At 33.6% G+C, this 20,613-nt stretch overlaps 1 pseudogene; it reads left to right on the top strand.

Moving 5' to 3' along the window:
* Window positions 1-20,613, top strand: part of LOC142975340 (acyl-CoA Delta-9 desaturase-like) — a 45,411-nt pseudogene that overhangs the window by 11,364 nt on the left and 13,434 nt on the right.

The raw sequence follows: 20,613 nt of genomic DNA, 5'->3' as shown, positions 1-20,613 counted from the left end.
TTTGTATGTTTGTAAAAGTCCCCGCGACACAAGAGCATTTCTTAGTGCGAGAGTTGTCTTTTTAGCAAAAAGCCTCTGTCCAGAAACTGCAAATCACTTAATATGTTTCACTCTCCACTTCATCACCTCGTCTCTAACGGGTTGGATATCGAAACATTCATTTCCCTTCAAACCGCTGTCGGAGCACTTTTCATATAACGTCGATCCTCTTTAAAACTCAATTTCAAAGAGACTTCAGTTTGATATCGTATGATCGCAAAATGCACATTTGAAAGATGATAAATCTGTTTCACAGTGTTTGCACGGTTCTTAAACTTTAACTATTTCTATACGTTTATGAAGTGTATTCAATTCTATTATATTCAGTCAACTATGGTTTAATATAATTTGTATCACAGAAAACGATGGCAACAAGATTTTATTATGTGTATACTTGTAAAATAAGGATAGTGTTTGTGCAAAGTGCTACCGTACTACAGTTTAACCGTGTGGCTGTTTTATGAAGACCATCAATTCATTAAAACTCCGGAAAAAACTGTTCTGGAAAATAAAGTTTCATTTTTCAGAACAGCTAAATTAATTTAATATTGAAGCCGTGAACAAAAGCTCGCATTTTTAACTCGAATTCGTATTTCGTAATGGGCAGTTCATGAAAATTGTATAGTAACAATAGTAGGCACGTGAGTCTCACACCTATGATGAGTGAATATTTGAGTGTCTCGGCCACGCAAATACACTGTAATAGTAACAACTTATATTTATACGTCCGAGGCCTTTTGTAACCAACAACAATGCGAAGCCATATAAAATATTCGTTTTCAGCAATGACCATGAATATTTATTACAATATGAATTGAAACTCTTTTGACGTTCCTTTGGGAGTTGAGTTTAGCTATTCTTGGAATAAAATAATTACTTTTTCAAGAAAATATACTCAAGAAGTTCTTGACAAATATGTTTATATATATTTTGGAAAATGTAAAGATATTTTGTCAATAAACGATGTTTCACCATAAAACTTGACTGACGTGTTATTGGTAAGCACTTCAAGGCCACTTCTTGTCCCTATCTGACCTTTGACTAGAAAAACAGCTATTGAACTTGCTCGATGTTGTCATACTGAGAGTTCAAGATAAATAAATGTTTCGATATTACCTCAATACGTCGTATTTTATCCTTGACTGAAAGAAAATGGAAATACGTAATATTTAAGTTCATTGTAGCGAGGAAGATAGTCAAGGCAACTTCACACTAGTGCAGATGTAAATGGTCATAAATCTCGTAGTTTAAGAGCTAATAACAATGGCGCACGTTCATCGTACACACAGAAAAACAATGGTAATTGTATATAATTAAACTGCGTGACTTTATGATCCATTCATATCGCTGCAGTCTACAATGCAGTCGTACGAGAATCTATATGTTGAGAGACAATTACGTCTTAGGTCTCGGTGGTAATCTAAAAACCCTATTTAGGACTGGTGTGTTCATTTACTTAAATAATAGCCCTAATTGCTGCCACAAAATAATTTATATTCAGTGTATAATGGCCGCAGTCTTAAGTTTTAACACAAAATTACTATCGTAGAAATAATTCCAAATGTCCTTTAAAACTTTTTTTTACTATGTGTCAACTGCATTTTGTGGAAGACATTGTGTCTGCAATATCTTAGAATAAACCACAATGCTTTTTCAAACTATCTGAATAGTTAATATTCCAATCCAATTTCATTTTACTCAAAGCAGCTGCAGTCTTTATAATTTTGTTCGATATCGTTACACATTCAGTAAGTGCAGCGGGTACGTACAATTTATGAACTTCGTAGAATCCAATATTGGCAGCTCAATACAAGTTTAGCGAGTTTTGGATACCCTTTAGTGATATATACACTGAACAATTTGTAGGTGCTTTTCCAACGGTTTATTAAATTCTTGTAATAAAACCTCGCAAAAGCTGTTAGGCATCAACAACGGGGTTCTAAAAATAGAATTCACCGTGGAATTTGATAAACACCTGGAAATCGACGAAATAAAAAGATAATAAAGTAAAGTAGAAGGGTAATTTTTTATTCCATTCTAGAAATCTGATCTAATCCGAAGACCTAGAAAGGTCATGGCCCATTTAGTGTGAAAACTATACCTACGGCGTACAGAAATGAAATATGGCGGGTATCAAAGACAAATGATTGTACTTTTCAATGGTAACTGGCGCATTATTGTGGCTGATGGGGAACATAAAATAATAATAATAAAAAATTGTAATCTACTGTAATTGAAAACTTAACTTATAACTTGTGGTTTTAGGGAAGAGAAAATAAAATACATGTTTTTTTTTTAATGTTTATTCAGCTTCATCAATATCTATTACATTGTCCAAGAAAGCAGCAGGTGTATCAATATTTTCTTGATGTCTGGCCCAGGATAAAAAGTGTACTACGCTTGCAATATGGGCACAACTTCCTATAGTGCGGCGGCCGTGAATACATGAACAGTAGTATCCCTCGATACTCTCTCGACCATGTCGTGTTGGATTCACCAAAACATAAGTATAATATTGTTTACTCCTGACATGTCGAGACTGAATTCTCCCTCTAATTAATATTTTGTTGTCAACTAACATGCGGTGTCTGTACACTTCTAATGTGTACAGACCATTTGGTCGCATGTGCTCGTGGCAGTAAGATCTGGCTAATCTCAAGTAATTATTTCCCAATTTTTAGGGGTCTTCTGAACGATCTCTCCATGGAATATTTTTTTTATTTTTACATATAATGAAAAGTGGGTTATACCTACATTATTTACCACCATTTTCGTTTATGTACAAAAACATTTTTGAACCGGGTCGGATTATGGGCCATGACCTTTTCCAGGAATTTACCTAACAAGTACCGAACGGAATTTCAAACTATGAAGTATATTATGTTCTTGAATAAGCGAGTCCCGTAAGACGTTTTATTTGCGAAGACTTAGTACCACGAGTACCGAGAACGGATAAAAATAATGTATTGACTGTACTACAAAATCTAAGTCGCCAAACCCAAACGGTTCATTGAGTCAACTTCCTCGACGATTTGAGGAACACCTGTGTTTACTAATATTGTGATAACAAACCACTACAACTGATAATACTCAAGTAAGCTTACTCATCGGCGCTGCATTATAATCTATACTCACATTTTTTTACCTATAACACATATATGACTCAGTGTTATTGAATTTATCGGATATATAAAAGGTAAATTGTTGATATTCTACTGTCAGTCTGCTATCAGAAGGGTGTGCGTTATCGATGTGCTTCGCGGTATTGTTAGATCAAATGTTTTGATTAAAGTTTTACTAAAATAAACCTAAAATATAATAGTTAAATACTGGAAAAAATACGGTAACACACGTTTCTTTTACAACAAAAAGTTTTTGTTGAACGAAGACAGAGCATGATAAAAAAAGCTTTTACTAGTCACTGAATATTTTCCATCGGCATAAAACTTTCAGTAAGTAATCCTTTCAGTTTGAAAGGCTTAGCAAAATCTTTGTGTGTTAGTCAAACATCAGGCATCAAAATTCATTCATTCATTTCATTATTCACATTTTATTTAAGAAATAGAAATGGACGTCATTGTCCTCGTTTCCAAACGAAATGTTTGAATGCTCTAAGAATGTAATAGATGAGATGAGATTTATTCTATTTATAAATTCAATTTCGTTTTTTCGCAGTATGGCTCCGGCTCAGCAAAACGTCGAAATGTGTGGTGAACAAATGCATTCGGATTTAAAAAAGAGACCAGCTACTTACCAAAGTGATGATGTGGTGTATGAAAACAACAACACAGTGTTGCGTGATAGTGATCAAGGGAAAGTGACAAGTGACACAGACTTTGATATTAGCAAATATGAAGCGATGGAGTTCACTCCTCGCTTCAAGTGGCCAGACCTCATAGTACAAATATCTTTGCATTTAGTTACAATTGTTGGACTGTACCTGATCGTTAGTAATCAAGTTAGGATCTTCACAACACTATTTGGTAAGTTCATAAACTATTTAATTAATAAATCTACAAGCTTTTGGAATGTTACGAATTTCCTGCAAAGAGTTTCATAATCCGCGCTAAATGTTGTAACCAGAAGTGGAATTATCTAAAGTAAATGAACGGGGAATGTGAGCGTACATTCATTAATCACTGTCCAATACAAAATGCATTAGTTTTTCTGAGTTAACGTCGACTGGCACCTTGACATCATAACTTTACTAAATTATGTTTCCAGTGTGAGCGAAATTACAGGAACGCTGTTAAAATGTTAGCACCGTGGAGTATGAGAGAATGTTATTATATGTTACTGCGAACTAAATATAAGAGCATACCGTCTGAACACTGAAACATTTGAAACGAATTTTTTAAATTGTTTTGTAGATGACTTTCATAACTGCTCTTGACAACAGCATCCAATTGTATACTGTGATGTTCATCTAAATGGTTTTCTATTTACTCCCACTGTACCTCTATATAATAAACTAACCCGTTATTGTCCCACTGCTGGGCAAAGGGTTAAGTTAGTTAGGTCTCGAATACTTCATTCTGGGAAGCCTATATTATTTATATCGCCAATTCATATCAACACAAATAAATGATTTATGCCACTCATAATTCTTGTTGCGAAAATATAATACGACAACATTAGTATTCCGGACTAGTCACGAGTTGTCAAGAAAATACACACATATTTGTAGCCCCACTCAAAGATATACAATTGAATGAAGTGCCTTCATAACCGATATTGCGGGAAACCTGATAATAATAAGCCGATATTTAGATACAGTAATAATAAAACTCGTGCTTTTGATTGCGTAAATAATACGCGCTGTAAAAATATTTTTTTTATATAGGTATACCTATTTATAAGATATATTAAATTAAAAATGAAGTAAATGAAATGGAAAATATACATCACTTCATTTTTATGTTATTACTAGCTGACCCGCGCAACTTCGCTTGCGTCACATAAGAGAATCATAATTTTCCCCGTTTTTGTAACATTTTTCACTGGTACTCTGCTCCTATTGATTGTAGCGTGATGATATATGGCCTATAGCCTTCCTCGATAAATGAACTATCTAACACTGAAAGATTTTTTCAAATCGGACGAGTAGTTCCTGAGATTAGCGCGTTCAAATAAACAAACAATCAAACAAACAAACTCTTCAGCTTTATAATATTAGTATAGATATATACTGTAACCTCATCTAAATAATATGTGATATTATTCAAATTACACTAGATGCCGATCGACTATAAGGTAAACTATTAGAAGACGTAAATAGGCGGTCGATTTATGAAAAAATATGTATGTTGCCAGTTCTTTAGCTAAATGATACTTAACAAAAAGTGGTGAAATCTGCCGCATATCTTTAAATTTCACGTAATTTCTTCAGTAACTCATTATTCCCTAGAATTGGGTACCTACTATCAAAATTCAAACTATATGAAACCTTATTGTGATCGCTTCAGAATCTACGTCCTTTTAATACGTCTTCAAAAGCCTTTGATATTTAAAATTATTTCTTCAACAAAATAATATTACTCGGAAAAGGATTTTCTTCTAAAACATGTTAGAGTTTGTTAACGTAGACACTAATATATTTAACACTTCTAAGAATCAGTGAATCTTATTCATAAGCTTTTCTGATAACTTATTTGTGATCAAAAGTAAGTTCTTTTAACTTCAATTCAACATACTTAATTCAATTGAAAATAGGGGCTCAAAAGTATTGTAATTAATGTATCATAATACGACACAAATCAGTCCTCCCGACAACTTTATGATAGTTAAAATTATGCTATGGAATGGAATCATTCTTTTTTAAATTTGGTTAAAAAGAATAGCCTTGAATTTCAATCTACGCTCTACTGCTTTAATATAGTTATTATGAAACCTTTTATTATCAATATAATAAAACCCTTCCCATATAAATCCCGACCCCGAAGGAACTCCAGAATAAAAAGGAGCATATGTTTTCCTGGGCCTTCAGCTACCTATATACCAAATTTCATCGTAATCGGTTAAGTAGTATTTGCGTGAAAGAGTAACAAACATACATACATTCTCACAAACATATGCATTTATAATATTGGTAGTATTTATTTTGAAGGTGTTTGTTGTATTTTCAGCTATAGGCACAATATACACGTCCGGGTTCGGCATAACGGCGGGTGTGCACAGGCTGTGGTCGCACCGGGCGTACCGCGCGCGGTTACCGCTGCGGATAATACTGGCGCTGCTCTTTACAATCACTGGACAGGTGAGATTTATTTGTATTAGTTATTATTTAATTAAAATATACCCCAGTCTTTTGGCTATTGCTAAAGTTCGATGACCTCTAAAAACAGCTGCGAAACGAACGAGTTTTGAAAATACGCATGAAATAAACTAGTAATCTTTATATATATAATTCTTCTGTAAGTGTGTATGTCACTGAACTTCTCTTAAACGATTAGACCGATTTTGATGAAATTTTTTGTGTGTGTTCAAGGGGATCTGAGAATGGTTTAGATTCACAATTTTGTCCGCTGGACAATGTTTTTTTATTTAATTTTGATGACAAAACAACGTTTGCCGGGTCAGCTAGTTTTATTATAAGAGTCAAGTAACAACAAATTACAATACTTATTTTTTCCTTTTCTCTCGTGTCGGAGGCCAAGACACATTTTGGGTCGGTGAGCCAACGGAGTAAGTAAGGAACAATACCAAATATTTCAATAAGACTTTTATCTTCGACTGCAGATGGATAAATTGCTATGAAAAATTCGTCGCTCAGTTTTGATCCTTAGTCCCGCAATGTAGACACAGAATTTATTTATTTGTTTATGTTTATTTAGACAGACAAAAACACTTTGAAACAACTTGATACCAAAGAAATAATATATGGTTGTAAAACACAATAGTGTGGGTGTTATAACCGCTCTGGGAAATATCATTGATTACCAGTCTAGTATTACAAAAATATATAGACTAAATTGTCTGTTAATATAAAAAGCTTTAAGGCGAGTAAGCACTACGATCCAATCAAGAAGTGGTTTTCTTTTATTAAAAGTAACCAAGTTTACTTTTAGGGTTCTATATCCAAAGGGTGAAACGACACGTACAAAGACTCCGTCGTCCGTTATATGGCTGTACAGCCTCACAGCCAAATCGATTGATAGTTAGATAGTTGAAATTTTCACACGTCACGTATTTTCGCTCACGTACCGAAAAAATGCTTAAATTTTTATGTCTTTAATTTGATTCCTAATACAACATTTTAAATTTCCTTGCCTTTTTTGCTTTACCAATATCTATTGGTACTAAGCCCTAAAGGCTAGTATTACAAAAATATTTATATAGACTAAATGGTCTTTTAATACAAAACGTTAAAAGCCTTGAGGCGAGTAAGCACTAAGATCCAATCAAAAAATGGTTTTCTTTTATTAAAAGTAACCAAGTTTAGGGTTCCGTAACTAAAGGGTAAAACGATACACGTGTACAAAGACGCCGTCGTCCGTTAAAAGGATGTACGCAGCCTCACAGCTTGAATCGACTGATAGGTAGACAGTAAAAAATTTTACAGCTTATTTTCGTCGCCGTTGTACCAAAAAATACTAAAATCTGAATCAAATAAACATTTAAAAATATATCAGTATGTTTATCAGTTATTTAATTACCAAAGTACAAGCTCTGCTTAGTTTGGAATCATATAACCGGGTGTGAGTTGTCCAATGAGTTTTATTTAAGTTTAATTTGGATCCTTAACTTTAAATTTTTGCCTTTAATTTGTTTTCTTATACAACAATTTCCTTGCCTTTTTCATAGATATTGGTAGCCCTTTAGGTTAGCCCTATAGGTGCGAGTCCGATTCACACTTGGCCGGTTTTTTTTAAATATCTAGTACGAAGTTAGTTTTAAAGACATTCTAGATTTTCCAAACGAAAACGTTTTAATAAGCGCCGTATAATTGTATTACAGCAGTTGCTCATCTTATTCAATTTTATAAATGAAAATCGAATTCTGCCTCGAAATTATATTTCCTCTTTCGATTGTGGTTCCGATATGTATAATTTCAAGAGCTGGAGCATCGAATATATGACTGTATCCCATCTGGCCCGGTGACTTGGCCCGGCACCGGGCCACATGGGAAAAAAAGTTTTAACTGGCCCGGTGCTATGTATACCGGGCCAGTTGACACAAATCGAGTGCCATCGTCCCCGGTAAGGGGAGAATAGAGGATACGCCTCGTAATTTGTGAAATACTAACTACATGCATCTATGAAAGGGATTGAACTTATAAATCAAACTGTTTAGTATAAAATAATCAGATTTTATTGTGAATGACGCGATATCAACTTGTGTCATAAATCTCAACCTAAAATAGACTATTATAAGTAGTTTTTTTTTTAATTTAAACATAATAACAATATTTTTATAATACCTAATATTAAACAACGAAGTCAAAAGTAGATGTTTTTAAATTTGAACATAATAACAATGTTTTTATAATAATACTAATCAACGAAGCCAAAAGTAGATCTTTTTGAATTTGAATATAATAACAATATTTTTTAAATACCTAATATTAATCAACGAAGCCAAAATACTATGAATGCAACAAAATATTAATAAATATAAAATATTGTTATTATGTTTAAATTAAAAAAAAACTACTTATAATAGTCTATTTTAGGTTGAGATTTATGACACAAGTTGATATCGCGTCATTCACAATAAAATCTGATTATTTTATACTAAACAGTTTGATTTATAAGTTCAATCCCTTTCATAGATGCATGTAGTTAGTATTTCACAAATTACGAGGCGTATCCTCTATTCTCCCCTTACCGGGGACGATGGCACTCGATTTGTGTCAACTGGCCCGGTATACATAGCACCGGGCCAGTTAAAACTTTTTTTTCCCATGTGGCCCGGTGCCGGGCCAAGTCACCGGGCCAGATGGGATACAGTCGAATATATTTTGTGGCTACACAAAAATTACGTACAGTAAAAGAAATAAATTTGAAATCCGTCCACTGACGGCGAAGAAAATGCGTAACAAGCATATTATTATTCACAAAGACAATAAAATTGATGAACTCCTTATGAAGTCGTTTCGAAACTAATCGTGAAACTACTGGTATAAAATTAGACTTTAAAGAATAAACTTGATTTTGTCTGTGAAGTGGTTCATGACAAAGCCATTGTTCAGGGAAACTTCACGTTATACAGCATTGAAAAAGAAGCACTAAAACTGTTCCATTTATTTAATGGACAGCAAGCTTCGTACACGGCAGCCACGTGGGTGATTTTTTTACTTATTTTTTATCGGTTTATCGAATATTTCATTTTTACAAGCTTCGATATAGGATGAGCTCGTGGCTAAGTAACAACGGCCGCCCGGATCGATCTCTTGGAGTAAGCCACGCTTGTCGAGATTGGTCAGTAGAAAGGTGACCATATTATACATATCGAGTTTGTCCGTGTTTTCGGAAGGCACGTTAAATTGTGGGTCCCGCCTAGCATTTACAAAGAACTTTAGGCAGTCGCTCCGTGTTAAATACTGGTACTCAGCAGCATCCGATGAGACTGGAAACCGGCTCCAATATATTTTGTGAAGAAGGCTAGGCCGATAGTGCACTACGCTTGATATAGATATATTATAAATGTAAATTGATGTAAAGTCTAAACAGTGTGTCATGGGACTGTCAATGCGCGCACGTGTAATTCTAATGACAATACAATTGAATATTGACCTGCATAATAATATATAGAGCAATTCAAGCTTGCAATTGGTTTGTATTGTCTCAAATAATTGAATATCTATAGAATCTGCTGTGTAATCAACATCAGTCTGCTCTCGACGCAAATACCATTTTTTTTGTAAATATCAGTTTACCAAAACACTTATTTAACTATGCAATTTTTATCAACAAAATATAAATTGTACATTAATCAAGCAATTAAAAAAGTTATTCTTTTTCTTTTAGACGCTTCTTTGAGTCACCACCTCAAGCTTAAAGTTCATACAAAAATTTTGTATAAGCTTTGAGTTTTAAATAGCAATTTACTAAGAAATTAAAAATAAATTAGATGAGAATATTATCAAGGTAATTATTGTATTTAAAAATATTATAAAAATAACAGCGTATTCTAGTAAAATTTATTTTTAATTTCTTAGTAAATTAATGTAGGTATACTTGGTATTGATTGTACCGTGGCGTGTATACAAGACCGTTGGAGCACGCTATGCTATCGCCTAGACAGGCTGACCCCTCCCTCCCCTCACCTCCCCCTCGTCCGTCCACTCGGACTATACATAAATTAAATTCCCCTTACACGGTCAGTAAGTAGTTTCATTATTAACAAAGGTCGTATAAGGGCTTTACGATTGCGAAAATGTTGAAAGCTGGTATATAAATATTTATAGTTTATTATTAAACGATTTATGTGACCTATCTACAGCCTTAAAACACAGCAATTGCATTGGCACGTGCCTATCTGTGAGACGTTATTGTCTGTCAGAAAATGAATTTCGAGAACTCTCTTTACCTTCTAAGAAACTGATGGCAATATTTCTTCAACTCCCGAGCGCCCGAGTGAAATGTCACAGCATTATGATAGTATTTTAATAAATATTTCAAGAAGTAGGTACCTGATAGTAAAATTAGTCAATAACTACACTACATAATTATTATTATTACTTCTTTGTGAAAACATCTATTTAAGAGAAACTCTTTTCAAATTATGTAAAATAGTAGGTACAAAGGAGTGCAGTGTCCATAATGGAGGTACTGAAAATAGAAAAACGACTCGCTAATTATACGACCATGCTTTCTTTTACATTCTCTAAAGGAATATTATTTAGTAGCACTTTTTACTGTACTAGAATTTCACCTTCATTTTGAATAAAGTTTTTCCCACCCCATTTTCCGCGAAGTAGCGAGACGAGTTTCACACTAACTTTGTTGAGTATGCGTCACGGCACATTTAAATAGAGCCGGCATGTTGTCATTTGCGTGCACTTAGACTCTGCTAAGTGTTAACTTATGTTGAGCATTCGCATTAAGCAATTTTCCTATGATAGCATTGAAAAGATCACACAAACCTTCAAACTATTTCCGAGGTCCCCAAAGAACCACATTGACATGAAATCGCCAAGATTAGACCAAGCTCTAATTATACCGGCGTCAATCTAATAAACCTAGATAATTATCTATGTTTAAGTAAGTAATTGGATAGGCTACTTGGCCATCCTCTTAATTCCGACTGACTAAACTTATTGTGTTATAGGTACTTGGTTAGTGGAAAATTCATACTTTTTCTGTTGCTGTGTAAAGAATGTGCAGATCAAGTGTGAAATTTTGTCACATGTTGTCTTTCGCTGCGTGAAATTTTGAGAGGAAAGCTTGCCTGGAGCGACACTTTGCTGGTGACAACACATTTTGGGTTATTAGTGGAATGTGACAGAATCGTGCGGTTTCTTCGAAAAGTGAACTCTTTGGGGAATTTTTGGCATGTGCTGAAAGCCCATTCATAGCAAAGAATGGTTGAATATTTACTTCTTTTTCGTGTTCGTATCTTTGAGTAGAAAGTTGTTCAATCAGCTCAAAGGCGTTTGACGTGGTCACGTAATTGCTAGAACTAGAAGAGTAAATTTGAAAGATTTTTATTTTTTTTTTGTTTGAATATTGAGGTGTCCATTCAGCCAGCTTACAGCCACTAGTAGAAAAAATCCAAGTCCCAATCTTTTCTGTATATAGAGGCTCATGTTATGTGATTAATTAGCAACAGAACGTTACGTTTAAATGAAAGGGCACACAAAGTGTCTGAGAGATTAATTAATATACAGAGTGTTGCCAGAACACAGGATTTTACATTCATTATTTTCAGGAACTTTGATTACGAAATTTAATGCGAAGGATTGGTTTCACTTAAAATGGAAATTCGTATTACGCAGAAACTGCAACTGTGAATTCTAATGAGAATGTGCTTCCCGAAATTCCTGAACGTTAATTACTTGATTCATTGATTTAGGTAATTAGAATATTAAATTAAGATCCCATTTCGGATATCGTGCCTCTAATTTCTTTGATCCTTGGCATCCAGTGGATATCTTAATAAGCTTTAATAATTGATTTTCTACATCCTATACTCGTAGAAAGGTACTAAGTTAATTTAAGTCTAACTCCTTGAAAGGTCAAATATCATGTAGCTTCATGTTTTAGTTTCTAAGTTCAACAGTAATTGGTTGTTAGCAAACTGATTTTTGGGAAAATAGGGTTACAGGTTATGTTTGAACGTAACAATATCTTTAACGAGGACCAATCTTTAAAAAAGAGAGTTTGGAATCACGTCAAAATGAATGTCCAATGTTCATGCATTATCACTTTAAAACTGAGAACACAAAATGAAATCGACGGCATCCAAATTTCAATAGAATCAACGGGGTAATATTTTACTTATAACACGGGTGATTAATGAGATATAAAAATGAAATAATAAAAAAGGCACGTGTCACGGAAAAGAGTAAAAGAAAAAGGAAATTGGTAGAAAATGTTGTGAAAAGAACAATAGTGTCTCCATAAAAATACACTTTCTAACAAACAGATTATTCAATCGTTGTCTATTTTAAAGCAAGGTTTGAAGATTCAACAATAGAATGTATGTAACGTTTTCGCTGAAAGCCCTCGGGTACATTTGTGTACAGTCAACGTCATTATTGTATACGCTGTTACATTTTCTATTGTACTCTCGTATTAATTCGCTTCTTTTTGAATGAAATTTAAGTTTTATTTTGTCAAATGATCAAGAAACAATAAACGGTGATTGTAAATTAACCATGAACATTATACACACACAATTTCATTTATAAAACTAGATGACTCGCGCAACTTCGCTTTCGTCACATAAGAGAGAAGGGTTTAAAATTTTCCCCGTTTTTGTTACATTTTTTACCGGTACTGTGCTCCTATTGGTCGTAGCGTGATAATATATAGCCTTCCTCGGTAAATGGGATATCTAACAATGAAATATTTTTTCAAATCGGACCAGTACTTCGTGAGATTAGCGCGTACAAACAAACAAACTCTTGAGCTTTATAATGTTAGTATAGATTATTATGAAAGTTTATACATATTTTCGACGCATATTGTGCCTTTTTGTTTCGAAATCATGTTTAGAGCTCGTGCATTGCATAGTACCTACTGTATTTTTTTCTCACTCTTTGTCCTTCCTTACAAACAACGTGAAATACACATAATATAATGATTTTCCTTAACCTAGCTATTGTCCGCGAACACCTACGACTCATTTCTATGAAGTAGGTATAGGAGTCATCAAAATAAATACAATTCATATTTAATGCAAATAGGTAAATTACTTAATTTTATTATGCTAGCTATCACTCGACAACGTATTACGTTGTACCTTGTAGAGCTCTAGCAAGCACTATTAATCTAGATTTTAAAATAACAATTCTATATTTTTCTAAAATATCGTAGCTGTATCAAATAGACCACTGCCAGTTACATACGCCTCACAGATCAGTGAAACTATTAATTTTGAATCTCGTTTATATTCAACAACCGCGAGCCTTGCATACAATGTTCTCTTCTATGTTGTTGGACTATAATAATAGTGATCGCGGCTTCATTCTTTTTTTATAAATTTGGCATCTTAAGTCTGATATAATTAATCGCCCAGTAGACTTTTGTGGGTTCAGCCGTTTAAATTAACGCCGAAAAATTAACAAACAAACATACACATTCTCAGTAGTGACCTATTGAGCGCATAAAATACAATACATTCATTTATTTAAATGTAACAAATATTCGCATTCATGACCACGCGCATTTGTGTATTTGGTCTTCCGCATCACTGAATTACGATTTAACTCGTGCAATATTGAAATGCGAAACAATATTTCTTTTGTAGTTTTATTGTATCGAAATGATAAAGATTTTTTTTCATAACATCTGTTATATTCGAAGATGTAGGCGGCCGTACAGCCTCGTCTCTTCTTGCAAGGTTTCAATGTTAGTTGCGTGTAATAGCGAGCGAAGTTTTTGCCAAATACAGGGCCCTCGCTAAACTTCGGGATACTATATAGAAAATTCGAACAAAATTTCAAAATTCAAATCCTAATATCATGTTGCCTTTTCAGAGATTCAAACTCGACACTAAATGGTCTACAGTCCACAATCCTTGTATTACATACTAGCTGACCCACGCAACTTCGCTTGCGTCACATAACATTTTTTACTGGTACTGTGTTCCTATTGGTCGCAGCGTGATGATATATAGTCTTATAGCCTTCTTTGATAAATGGGCTATCTAACATTTAAATATTTTTTTCAAATCTGGCCAGTAGTTCCTGAGATTAGCACGTTCAAACAACCGAACAAACTCTCCAGCTTTATAATATTAGTATAGATTTATTACCAATTCCTCATACCCTACGTATAGTATGTTTAAATTGTTGTTACTTTCCATCAAAACAGTTTTGTAAACATCACCCAAGGGCGAATATAAGTACCGAACCATTCAGGAACCTATCAAAGTGAAGGGCGCATTAGTAATGCAGAACTAACCTAATATATGTACTATGTTCCAAGTGTTTATGTCGTTGAGTGCTAGTACTAATGTTGTTTGTGAATATTTCATTTACGAATACTTCACAAAAAAGAAACGTACCAGTTTAAATATTAACCCTCTTATTCATAAAAATATATGAAGTTATGAAAGGCTTATAAAGTGTTTTGTTTCTTTCACTCCTGAGCGAAATGAAAAAGAGAAAGCATGTAGTAGCTTTTTAACTAAAATAGGTTTATAGTGCGTTTATGAATAAGAGGCTGAATTTCTATATGAGAGCACAGCATTAGAAATATCACTATGTTTACTATAGAATAGTCCCCTGCCGGGTCTGTGTGTCTTTTTACTTCAAAATACGTAAACAGGTTTTCATGGAATTTCCACTAAAAGGTAGAGTGATTCAAAAGGAATTAAAGTGTTGTGTAAACTGGTTTAGTAACTATAATATTTCGAAAATATTCATATATAAACTTTGAATTTTCGGGAGAATTTAATTTTCCGGGTACTTGTGGGATTGATTATTTTAAACGTATCGTACTTAGCCCCGATTGCTGAGGTACATTAAACGGTAATTTATCTATTCAATAGCGTTGAAACTCAGACAATAAAACGCTATTGAATAGATAAACTACCGCTAAATGTACTCAGAAACCGGACATTAGTAAACTTCACCACAAGCTTGATACTTAAAACTAAAATGCAGAAATGTCTTCATGAAAAGCAACAGTTTTTTTTTATAATTAAATACGAAACTCGTTAGTGATGTCAGTTGACACTAAGCTCGCTCTTTCAGTGTGAAAAATGCTGCACTTGCATTTTCGTGGATATTCAGAACTAAATTTTACGTAAACCGACGTGTTTTAAACAGTAATTTTGTTACTTTTATGTTAATTATATTTATATGAACTATGTGTCTTTACTTACCGTTACACAAGGCAATGTCTTTAATTGCCTTCTTACCATTATATTATACAGAATTATTAATAATCCATAATAATATATTAGAAATCTATACTTATACTAGTTGACCTGCGCAACTTCGCTTGCGTCACATAAGAGAGAATTGGTCTTAATTTTACTAGTACTCTGCTTCTATTGGTCGTAGCGTAATGATATATATCTATAGTCTTCCTCGATAAATGAGCTATCTAACACTGAAATAATTTTTCAAATCGGACCAGTAGTTCCTGAGATTAGCGCGTTTAAACAAACAAACAAACTCAGCTTCAGCTTTATAAATATAGTATAAATTGTAGGTATAATATTAGAATAATATTTCTACAAACTTCTTTTGCTTATTTATTCACTTTTATTATAAAACTATTTTATAGCAATTATTAGCCTAAAATATTCTAAATTTGGTATCCAATTTGTGTCATGCCAAACCAATAAGTGGAACATATCGAGGTTCCTTGGTAGAATACTGAATAGTTTATAACTAATAACAAACTGTTAGCCTTACTCAACGAACTAACGCGTTTACCAACTATATGCTAACCAGTAAGCCGTTATGTCAAACGCAATTACTTAGTTTAATAACCCACGTTAGTAGATTTAGGTAGCTAGTGCAAAATAAGAGAGGAATTTTGGTTTGAATACTTGGTTATTTATCTATACTTAATATTATAAAGCTCAAGAGTTTGTTTGTTTGATTGTTTGTTTGTTTGTTTGAACGCGCTAATCTCAGGAACTACTGGTCTGATTTGAATAATTCTTTCAGTGTTAGATAGTCCATTTATCGAGAAAGGTTATAGGCTATATATCATCACGCTACTACTAATAAGAACAGAGTACCAGTGAAAAATGTTACAAAAACGGGGAAAATTATGACCCATTCTCTCTTATGAGACGCAAGCGAAGTTGCGCGGGTCAGCTAGTACTAAAATAAATATGGCACCACATTTTCTAATGTGGTGCCATATTTTTTGTTATCACTGCTGCACCGTGTGTCTTTGGTTCGATTTGGCTAGAGTAATTGATATCGGAATATAAAATTTTATTCTGATTTCTCTAGGTGGATCCCAAGACAATATTTCCTTATGTCAATTCGGACATTTATTATAAATCTATGCATATTAACTTTCTTGTATTGGAGTATGATCTTATCTCCCATGTGTAGAGAAAAAAACCATACAATGGGCCAGTAAATCAAAAGCTATGTTTTATGCAACATCTTGAAACATTTAATAGTATCGAATGATTATAAAATAAATTGAAAAGTTTGATAACATTGTGAATGCGAAAATCACCGTTTATTGTAATGTAGCATTGTGTCAGATGCTATAATGTGGCAATAAAAATACATAACAAATAAGTTAAATATTGAAACTCATGCCATAAGATTGATAAAGATACTGCATTCAATCTTATCCACACACTTGAAATTTACAAGTCCTTAGATCTAGAATATAATGCCTAAGTATTGAGTCATCATGATGCTTCTAGGCCAATCAGATAAGATAAGGGAAAAAGATGCAACGATGTTATCAGATAAAGAATAACATTCGGTAACGGAAGAGCAACTGATGATAGACAATTGACGTAAAGTTTTTTCACTTTTTAGGTCCCCCGCCACAAGCCCACACGGAATTTTTCTTGTAGTTCATACATTTTATATTACGGACTCGCTTTTGACAGTGGACGCCAGTAGCTAACACACGCTACATACATCGTCGCAAAGGGAATATACCGGTGACGGCGTTTTGTGACACGAGAATACTGAGAGCGTGACATTTAGAATGTACTGCAGATTTAGTTCCAACGCCGCCCACAAGAGGCGCTGATCAGATTTTCTTACAAAATTTCTCGATAACTGGCCGGTTGTCGATATTCCATATAGATAGAGAATCGCGCTACAGTAGCCTGCGTACCCATATTCATTTTAAAAAGTCTCAAAATCATTTAAACAGTTTAAGGATATTTAAGTAATGATCTAAACGCGTAACCGTCCATCAAGCTTAACCAAAGTAGATAATACGGCCGATTAAAACAAACCCGTCTCTTGACACGCCTTCCTATGAATTAATACTGAAGTGCGTGATACGTTGAAAACAAATAACACTTATTCTGAACAGTTGGTTTAGCTTCGTCACTTGTCAGAGGGTGAATGTGTGGCGTGACGAGGCCGCATTCAGTTTTAATTACTTACAATGGATCGGAACTAAATAAATCACGAATAAGTTTACACCGTCGCGGTTCTGGGTGTCGAATATTTCGCATAACAACGCCTAAGTATATTAATTTGGATATTGTCAACATTACTCGTTCGAAATAGGTATTCGCTAAATTAATTTGGCTGAGAAACTGCTTTGAAATAAGTTTTGTTTTAGACACAAAGTATAGAACAATATCAATCAGTATACTATTAATACTTCAATGCGATCGATAATTTTACAAATTATTCAATCGTTTTCAAAATGGGTATATTATGAGCTTGACATTTAAAATGAAGAAAGATATAACATCCTAAAAAATCATCTACAAATACCTACTTCGTTTGAAAATTGTTACATGTAAATCTGTTGTATTGTGTAATTTTAATGATGTATTTCACAATATTTTTTTCATATTCTCTACCGTACGTAGAATATTCGTCACTACAATATTACATTGTTAATAACTCAACTTGCTAGAAGTGCGTATACAAAGTAGTTGTTCTATCAACAATATTATTTATACGAGCTGTGGTGAGCAAATGAAGTCAATTGTACTCATTGACCTCTCGTCGTTCAGCCTTGACGTTCAACGAAATATCATAAAGTAGGCTGAAATTATTGCCAGTGCCACTAGTGCTACTGCGAGTGAAAACCAATAATGGAGACACGCGATCTTAGACTATCTGAAACGTGTTCGAAAATTGAGAACGAGAACGGTCTAGCTTTAGAAAATTAGAAACGTTAAGTAGGTACCTACGTCTTTATTTTTTAGCCGTGTTGTATTTGGATCGTCGTTTAAAATTTTTGTGTTTTCTATTTATATTTTAATAAAGAATTAAGACAGCAAAGTCAATTAACTTGCTGGCATTCCTAGTAATAAGATTTTCTTTTATAATGAAACTATTTTTGTTACATAAAAAAATATTCTTTAACAAAATACACGGGAGAAATTCAACAATTTATTGAGTTTGTATTGTTGTCATGAAACACCGGAACGTTTCAATCACAGCATTGCTTTGTTATGACAGCAAGTATTCATCGAAGTATGTGTTTTTAAACAACATACCTATTAATTAATTCAGAACCCACAAACGTTGGTATTTACTTGCCCTTTGCAAGTCCGCCGCGGACTTCCATTTTAATAAAGCCTTCACCAACGCAGGTTACTTCTCTAATATTAAATTTTACTGGGAAATGACTTTCAGCTTCTGAATATAAGGCTTCAAGTTAATTTAGGGTGCACATTTTTTCTTTCGTACACAGGTGGTATTTATATGTGAGAGCTAAGTCGTGTAAAATTCATTTCCCACGCAAAAATCTTTACAATAACCTAAGTTACACTTCCTATTTTGTAAAGTTATAAGCACGCTACAAATTATTTGAACCGTAAGTTCAAAAACAAACTCCACTAATCCCCGGTTTCTGAGTACATTTAACGATAGTTTATCTTTTCAATAGCGTTTAAACTCATCACACACAAAAAAAAGGCTTTTTTAGATAAACTACCGCTAAATTTACTCAGAAACCGGGGATAAGATACGTATTTTTATTGCGTATCCCGAGCTCTTTGGGGTCTTAATTGAATATCTCCAACCAGAAGTTAGCCAGCGTTGTTAACTCATTTTGAAAGTAGACGCTTGCCTAGCCGTGGGATGGTAAAGGGCTAAACGTTCCTTTGTAGTTTGAAGCAAATAAAAAAATATGTTCGTCGTCGGTAGACCGTCCGTGACCTTTACAGGTGTTGAATAGACTCTTAGCGTTAATATTGTACATATGTGCGGCCTTTAGAATGATTGATGATGCTTTCAAGTAGACACAAGTTTATAGAATAAATATTGAAGTAATATACTAATGAGTAATGGTAATATTATGTTACGTTTTTGCATAACTGTCAACTGTAGCATCTTTACTTGTTGTACTCGTTGTAACTTTACCAATACATTATTAAAGGACGGACAAGTTCTTTTTAATTGTTAATGTGCTACTGAATGCTGACTTTATTTACTGATATTCTTCTTACAGAATATGAAGTTGGATGAAAATAACTATATTACTCTGTGGATAAAGTAACTATGACGAATGCTACTGGTAACGTTATAGTAAAATTTAAAAGAGGCGAATGTATATAGTTCAGTTAAATACTTATAGAACCACATTATATACATAAATTGCATCTACAATATTTACCTACGTGTATTGTATTGCCGGCGCTGAATTAACAGGCTCGTATCTAAACAGTTATAAACTTATCAACAATATCGAACAAGAGTTTAGAAGGTATCATGTGTTTAAATTGATGTTGTTAATTTACTTGTAGTTTAAATTACCGATGTTTGGTAACAACGATAGGTTGCGTTTTGTCGAAGAGTTTCAATTGAAAATGTAATAGAGATGCCAACAAGAAACAAGACACCGTAACCTTTCTTTAGTGATAATGTGACATTGTCTTCTAGATATATTAACTCCAACATTAACCCTCTTATTCATAAAAATATATAAAGTTATGAAAGCCTTATAAAAAGTTTTGTTTCTTTCACTCCTAAGCGAAATGAAGAAGAGAAACATATTATAGTAGCTTTTTAACTAAAATAGGTTTATAGTTTGTTAATACCAAAATAAGAAAAAAAAATCATGCAGATTTATTCATACACCAATATTTTTGCCGGTCGCAAAGGTCTATGGAGTTTAACAAACTTTTTCTCCCATTGCGGAGGTTTAAGTACCCCAAGTTGATGAGTTATTGTACTTAGGAGAATAAAATGGATGTTAAGGGTTCTGTGAATTCAAATTACCGTTTTTTGATGTCCATTCTTATAATGTAATGCCAAATTATTGACTTAACTTACGT

Source organism: Anticarsia gemmatalis, chromosome 9, assembly GCF_050436995.1.
Source record: "Anticarsia gemmatalis isolate Benzon Research Colony breed Stoneville strain chromosome 9, ilAntGemm2 primary, whole genome shotgun sequence".
Taxonomy (NCBI): Eukaryota; Metazoa; Arthropoda; class Insecta; order Lepidoptera; family Erebidae; genus Anticarsia; species Anticarsia gemmatalis.
The sequence above is the reverse complement of the archived record's forward strand: the minus strand, read 5'-3'. Positions and strand labels throughout refer to the sequence as shown.